Source organism: Anguilla anguilla, chromosome 15 (assembly GCF_013347855.1).
Source record: "Anguilla anguilla isolate fAngAng1 chromosome 15, fAngAng1.pri, whole genome shotgun sequence".
NCBI lineage: Eukaryota > Metazoa > Chordata > Actinopteri > Anguilliformes > Anguillidae > Anguilla > Anguilla anguilla.
In genome coordinates, this window is record NC_049215.1 from 8,366,501 (window position 1) to 8,372,500 (window position 6,000).

The window sequence follows — 6,000 nt, forward strand, 5'->3', positions numbered from 1 at the left end:
TTGAAGTAGTCATGATGTTGTGCATTCTAAGAGGGTTTTCATCAGAGAGGGAGACGCAGGCCACAGGAAGGAGAAAAGAGGGCGGGGCCAGGGCTGATCTGACTGCAAGGCCGCCGTCCCCTCAGCTGCGCATATTTACACAGCGTCGCAAACGGCACGTGCTCCTTTTTTACCGCTCGCGTCACGCGTCACGTGTCACATCCTGAGTTCATTTTCAGTGTCCCCGGTTCTCAGTCTAGCCCAATTCACCTAATCTCTTTCAGCGGTTGGCTTTTCCCTGCCAGTGCCGTACGCTGTAAATGAGGTCACGCGATCAGAATCATATTAAGGGAGCAAACTTCAGCAGCACTGACCAAACAGGGAACGAGGAAACGATATCGGATTACGCCCCGTGGATTAGGCAGGCGGCGCGTGTTACCGGTTACCGTCGTCTGGTGCGTACGCACGTCTGTACGGAAGGCTCTGGAGCACGGCGGTCACCCGACGCACACCTGGGAGAGCGAGGACAGCGCTGTAACAGTTCCGCTCGTGTGACGTCGGCGCTGTCCCTGTGCGCCCGGGTCCGGCTCCAGCTCCGGTTCAGGACCAGATTCTGTTTCAGCGCAGCGGGTCCTCGCGTCTCGCTCCCCCGGCTCGGCGTTTCCGTTAGCCTCGGGTCACCTGACCCGGGGCTGCGTGTAGCGTTCGGTAGCGGACCTCCGGTCACCTGACCCGGGGCTGCGTGTAGCGTTCGGTAGCGGACCTCCAGTCAGAACGGCGGCAGGTGAAAAGGGTTTTTCCATTTCCTGTCTCCGTCCTTCTGAGCCGCGGCCCGGGGTGCGGGGCCCTTCAAGGTGTTCGCGCGGCAAGAAAAAACGAATCCCCGGGGACCAGCTGGGGAGCGGGACGCGGAGGGACGCAGGCCAGCAGCGGCGGAAGGGAGGGGAGGGGAGAGGAGGAGTGACACGGTTTATCCCTGAGGAATGGGGTTTGTTTTGAAGGTTGTCACGGCAGCCCGTCAGTTGGAGGTGTCACAAGGCGCGGGCGGTTGTGATTACCGAATGCACGCGGAACGCTGTGGGAATGTTCCTTCGCGCGGTTTTCCGCCGCTGCGTCGCGTTCAGCTCCGCCCCCTTCCTTTATCGAGTTACGCGGCTGACCTGCGAGCGAATCGGAAGGCCACCGTGCCCGTCCGCCTCTCTGTCTGCTCCCCCCCCCTCTCACGTGTTTAAACTTTACCGCCGGCCCGCTGACAGGCCGATTGTTTCCAGCCGTTTAAATAGCGTTTACTCAAAGAGCCGTCGGCGGCTCGGCGGGCCGATCTGAAACAGACTCCCGTTCCGCCGAGACGGATCGCGGCCGGAGCAAACACGCTCCAACCGCCAATTTTCAGGACGAGTCGGAATTCGCCGCGACGCCAATCGCAAATCGACCGGCATTCGTGACGGCGCTGGGGCCCGGTTAAACGCAGATCGGCACGGCGGAACGCCGGGTACCCTGATGGCGGTGTAGGCCGAGGGCTTCTCTCCGCGGATATTCTGGGCTACGCGAGTGGGTGTGATGTTTGGTACCGCTAGCTTTTTGAAGCAGAATCGTGGCGTGGAGTCTCCGTTTCTGTGAAAGGCCGGGCGTTCAGTGCCTGGGGAGACTCGGCCAGCGTCGGGGGGGGCCCCTGTGATCTGGGCCCCGCTGTCCCAGGGGCCCCTGAGGGCTTGCTGCTTCGCTCAGGCCCTGTCTGAGTTGAATGGGAGAGTCCGCCCTTACGACTGCTCTCTTACGACTGCGGGCCCTGATGAATGGATCGTCCCGCACTCAAAGCCAGAGTGTGACCTTGTGACCCGGGACCCTTTGTGCACTCCCTCAAAGGGGGGCGGGGGGGACGGGGAGACGTCCACGCCTAGCTCCGACTCCCCCAAATTCATTACAGTACGTTTATTAGGCAGACGCTTTTATCCAAAGCGACGTACATACCGAAGTGCGTACCGAAGGTCATTGGAACAACTGCAAAACACAGGCCCAATAAGGTACATTACTCATTTTGTAGCAGTTATTCATAGCCATGAGCAAGTCCAGTTCACACAGTAAACATTACTCTCTGACCCAATTTATGCTAAGTCAAACTAGGGGGTATGGCAAGCTACAACATCAAGATAATGACACAAAGTACAATATGAGTGCTGGACGGAGGTGTTTGTAACAGGAATTCACCCCCCGTCCTCCCGTAGCTCCTTCAAATCTGCAGTTTGGAAAGCCTCCGTACGTGCAGTTAGAGGAGAGCCAAGAGAAACACGTGGAGTCATGCAGACCTCAGCAGTTATGAGCCTAGCAGAGAAGGAGTGAAGCCAGCCCAAAAGTATAAAAGTATTGGCCTGGGCATGGGCACCAATCAATCTGTCATAGCTACCGAAAGGTCCACTCTCATCACTGGACTTCTGAATGCAATAATCAGTCATAATTACAGATAAGGGCGGCTGGCGCATGAGGTAAGGAGAGGTCTGAGGTTCGAGAAGAGGTTAACTGTGACACTGCAGATTATAGCGGCTCCCATATTGAAGACGCCGGTGTTCAGTATGGACTCCGCCTTTGAGCGTTGCTCTGGCCATCAGACCTCATTCAGCCCCTCCTTGTGGGATTAAGGCGCATGAAAGGGGCCAGAGAGGCCGGCTTTGTGTCTCAGTCACGTCCATTTATCTCTATTCACTGGGGGCCGCGGCCCGCTTCCCGTTGCCCGGGCGATGGCGTTATTCTCATGACCCGGCCGAGCCCCGGAGGAAGGAGCGCTTAATGGTCTGTGTTAACGGCAATCAAACCCGGTCGTTAACCTCCGACCCCCCCCCGGAGACGCTCGCCCAGCTCTCCGCCGGGGAAGCGCGTTCGTCCGGACAGGCGATCCGGGGGGGAGGGGTGTGAGCCGGAAGCCATGGATCACGATTTCTGAGCTATCTGGGGGGTAAACTCGCAGCTCAGAGAGGGCGTGGCAGTTCACTGCCCGCCTGCATTAACTTTGATTGGCAGGTAAAACATCAGGCTGTTAGAGTTGCATCCGGACAGACGTCTCCAATGGCCCGCAGTCGCCCTTCCCCTCAGCACCACAGCCGTGCTCGTCGAAGGCCAGCAGATGACTGCAGCGGATTTGAACCGGAATGCTGCATTCTGGGAGGTCTGAGAAGTGTTTCATGTCAGCGAGACCTCACTCTACAAGGACCAGGAAGACTGAGAGACACTGAACCTTTCTCAATGCTAAGGTGCTGTAATTGCCCCAGTGCAGAGGAGATGCGCCTCTAGACGCTGCTGTCTCTGCGGTCTCTGGTCAGGGCGGTAGTCCACGTGACCTAGCCGTGACGGACAGGCGGGAGCCGAAGCGTGGGAGCGCGGATCATCGCCCCCGCAGCCGGGACGCGTCCCGCGGAGAGCCCCGTCAGGCAGGCTGTCACACGCACAATGCCCTCGATCGATATTCGTATTAGTGACGGTCTCTCTCTCCGCTGTCTCCCGGCCCTTTAAAACGGCCTCCCGCGATACCCCTGAGAACTGCGGCGCTTCCCAGCAGTCTCAGCGGTCGGCTCGGCGATTCCGCCTCTCGCCCCGCTCGGCGTTGTTTTCGTTCGTTCCGACGCATAATCCGCCCACTTATCTCTGACCTCACCGTAGGCGTTTGTGTGGCTGTTTGGCTGGGGAAAAAAAAGAAAAAAGCTTGCGTGGGTTCTAATCATTTACTACTCGTCCTCTCTGCCTGCTTCCTGGCTGAGGCTTTGGCGGCCGTGGAGTTTAAGTAAGCCTCTCTGCTGGGCTACCCCGCTAATTGTGGAAAAAAAAGCGGTTTCTTTGAAATTGGGAACTGGCTAAAATCTGTGCAGATTAGTTCTGTTTCCCTGACTCTGAGCTATGGGGAGGGGGAGGCTGGGGGGGGGGGTAAATTTTCTCCTGCGGTTCTTTTAAGGTATTGAGATAATCTCCTTGATCAGGCCAATCCCCACGTAGGCCCGATACCTTCCCCTTTAGGTCGGCTGGCTGGAGCCTCGGCCTCTGTGTGTGTGTCTTACCGCACAACCGCCAGCTTTGTGCCTGGCTGTTTGACACGTCTGGTGCTCAAGACCTGACCTGGGTCAAATACATATTTAAAGATTTTAAAATAGTTATGTTTCATTATTTGATGCATTTTGAAATACATTTATGTATGTTTTTGACTCTAGGGTTTTTTCAAATGCAGAGCACCTCTGGATCTGTGATGTTGGTTTGCTAATACTCATTTGTGAGTCCTGAAGCAAAACAAAAGGGCTTGTGTTTTTTTGTTTTGTTTTTTTTTTCCCCCACACGATTTATCATTGAGGTCATTGAGAGTCAGAAGTCAAGTAACAGGAATGTACTGAGCAACCCTAGACGAAACAGCCTTAGTGACATCACAACCTAGCTTGTTCCAAGATGGCTGCGCCTAATTGATAGTAGCTGCAAACAAGCAAACTTTAGTAGATACGGGTAAGTTTCTGATTTGAATACAGGGCAATATCTTACTGTATCTAAAGTAAAATACAAATGAACCAGAGTCACATTGCCGAGTGCTTCGCTTCCCTTTAATGGTGCTGCATGTACTCTACCCCTTGGTTTCACCAGTCATTTTGTATTGAAATTTTTCATCCTATTTTTATTATTCACTCTGATCACTGTATAAAATATAAAACGCTTGACAGTATGAAGTAAATATTTTACAATCAGACGACAATTTTATAATTTAATTTGTTAGTACCGCAATGATGCAAACACTAATTAAGTTTGGCCATACTATCTAGGCTATATAAATTATAATAAAACATAATGGAAATCAGTTGTGGTGAAATACACAAATGTTTCGGTTAAACATTCAAACAAAGGAGACCGGTGAGTTTCTCACTGGGGTCCCTAGTGGTTCCAGTGTCTGTAAGGAGCTTTACAGTTTCCTTCAGTATTCTCAGGCAGGTCGTAGTGCTCAGGAATCTTGGATCTCACAGGCACCATGGCACAAACAAACAAGCGGATTTAATCTTAATCACTGGGCTTTCAGAAGTTCAGTAACCAGAACAGATTCTCAAACGAGTAGGGGTCAAAATGCTAGGCAGGTCAGTGGCACGCAATACAACATCCCAAGAAACAAAAAAACAAAACAACTCCAAGCACTTGACCCAGGTGCGCTAAAACTGGGACTTCATATAGCAGCGTTAATTGGCTGATTTAATGCCAGGTGTGCCCATTCACCATTGGGCCAGCACAGCCCTTCCCCTGGCAGTGGGCGGAGCCCACACAATGATAAAGTTATTTATCAAAGCTACTACTTTAATGGGCACTGTATTGAAGAAAGTATTCAAAAATTACCTGAATGAAGTAGTTGAAAATACTTTGAAATCATGCATGAATAAATTATTTTAATCATTTTAAATACTTCAAATACTAATATTTGGTTTCTCAAGGAAGTATTTTCATGTGCTTCAAATAGAAATCGTTTGATTGGGCAAATACTTCAAATACATCAAAACAGCCTTTCAAATAAAAAACTATTTAATGACTATCTGTGTTTCACCCTGGTCTGTTGAAACACCTGTACTTCTTTGATTTTTTAGAGTAGTTATCTGATTAAAATTCATCTTCTTATGAAAACGAACCTTAATTAATACCCCCCCCCCCCCCCCCCCCCCCCGTTCTTTGGCTGCCTCGTGGAACATCTGCTGCCCAACTAACTGGAAAATGTCTGAAAAATGTCAGGTAAGCTCTCTGTCCTGATGGAAGAAGGTGTACTGTCTGCGTCACGTCAGCTGAAACGGGCCGTTCATGAGAAGGAAGGGGTCGAAGGTCAGAGCTCCTCCCCCTTCTGCTTCCTCTCCTCCCAGGGGTCGTGCGTTTCGAAGGCCTTTAACCACGCAGGCGAGATTCTGAGCCGCGGCTGTCTGCGTTTGACTGTAACGAACCCTTAGAGTTCAGGTTGGCGGTTTTACGGAGGTAGAATTGGGTGGTCGAGGGCCCGTTTGTTAGCGGTGTCTCAGCTAAGACCTC

At 52.2% G+C, this 6,000-nt stretch overlaps 1 protein-coding gene across 6 annotated transcripts in view; it reads left to right on the forward strand.

Moving 5' to 3' along the window:
- The window catches only part of LOC118213753 (protein TANC1-like), a 138,681-nt gene that overhangs the window by 37,202 nt on the left and 95,479 nt on the right, over nt 1-6,000 (forward strand). The window lies entirely within an intron of this gene.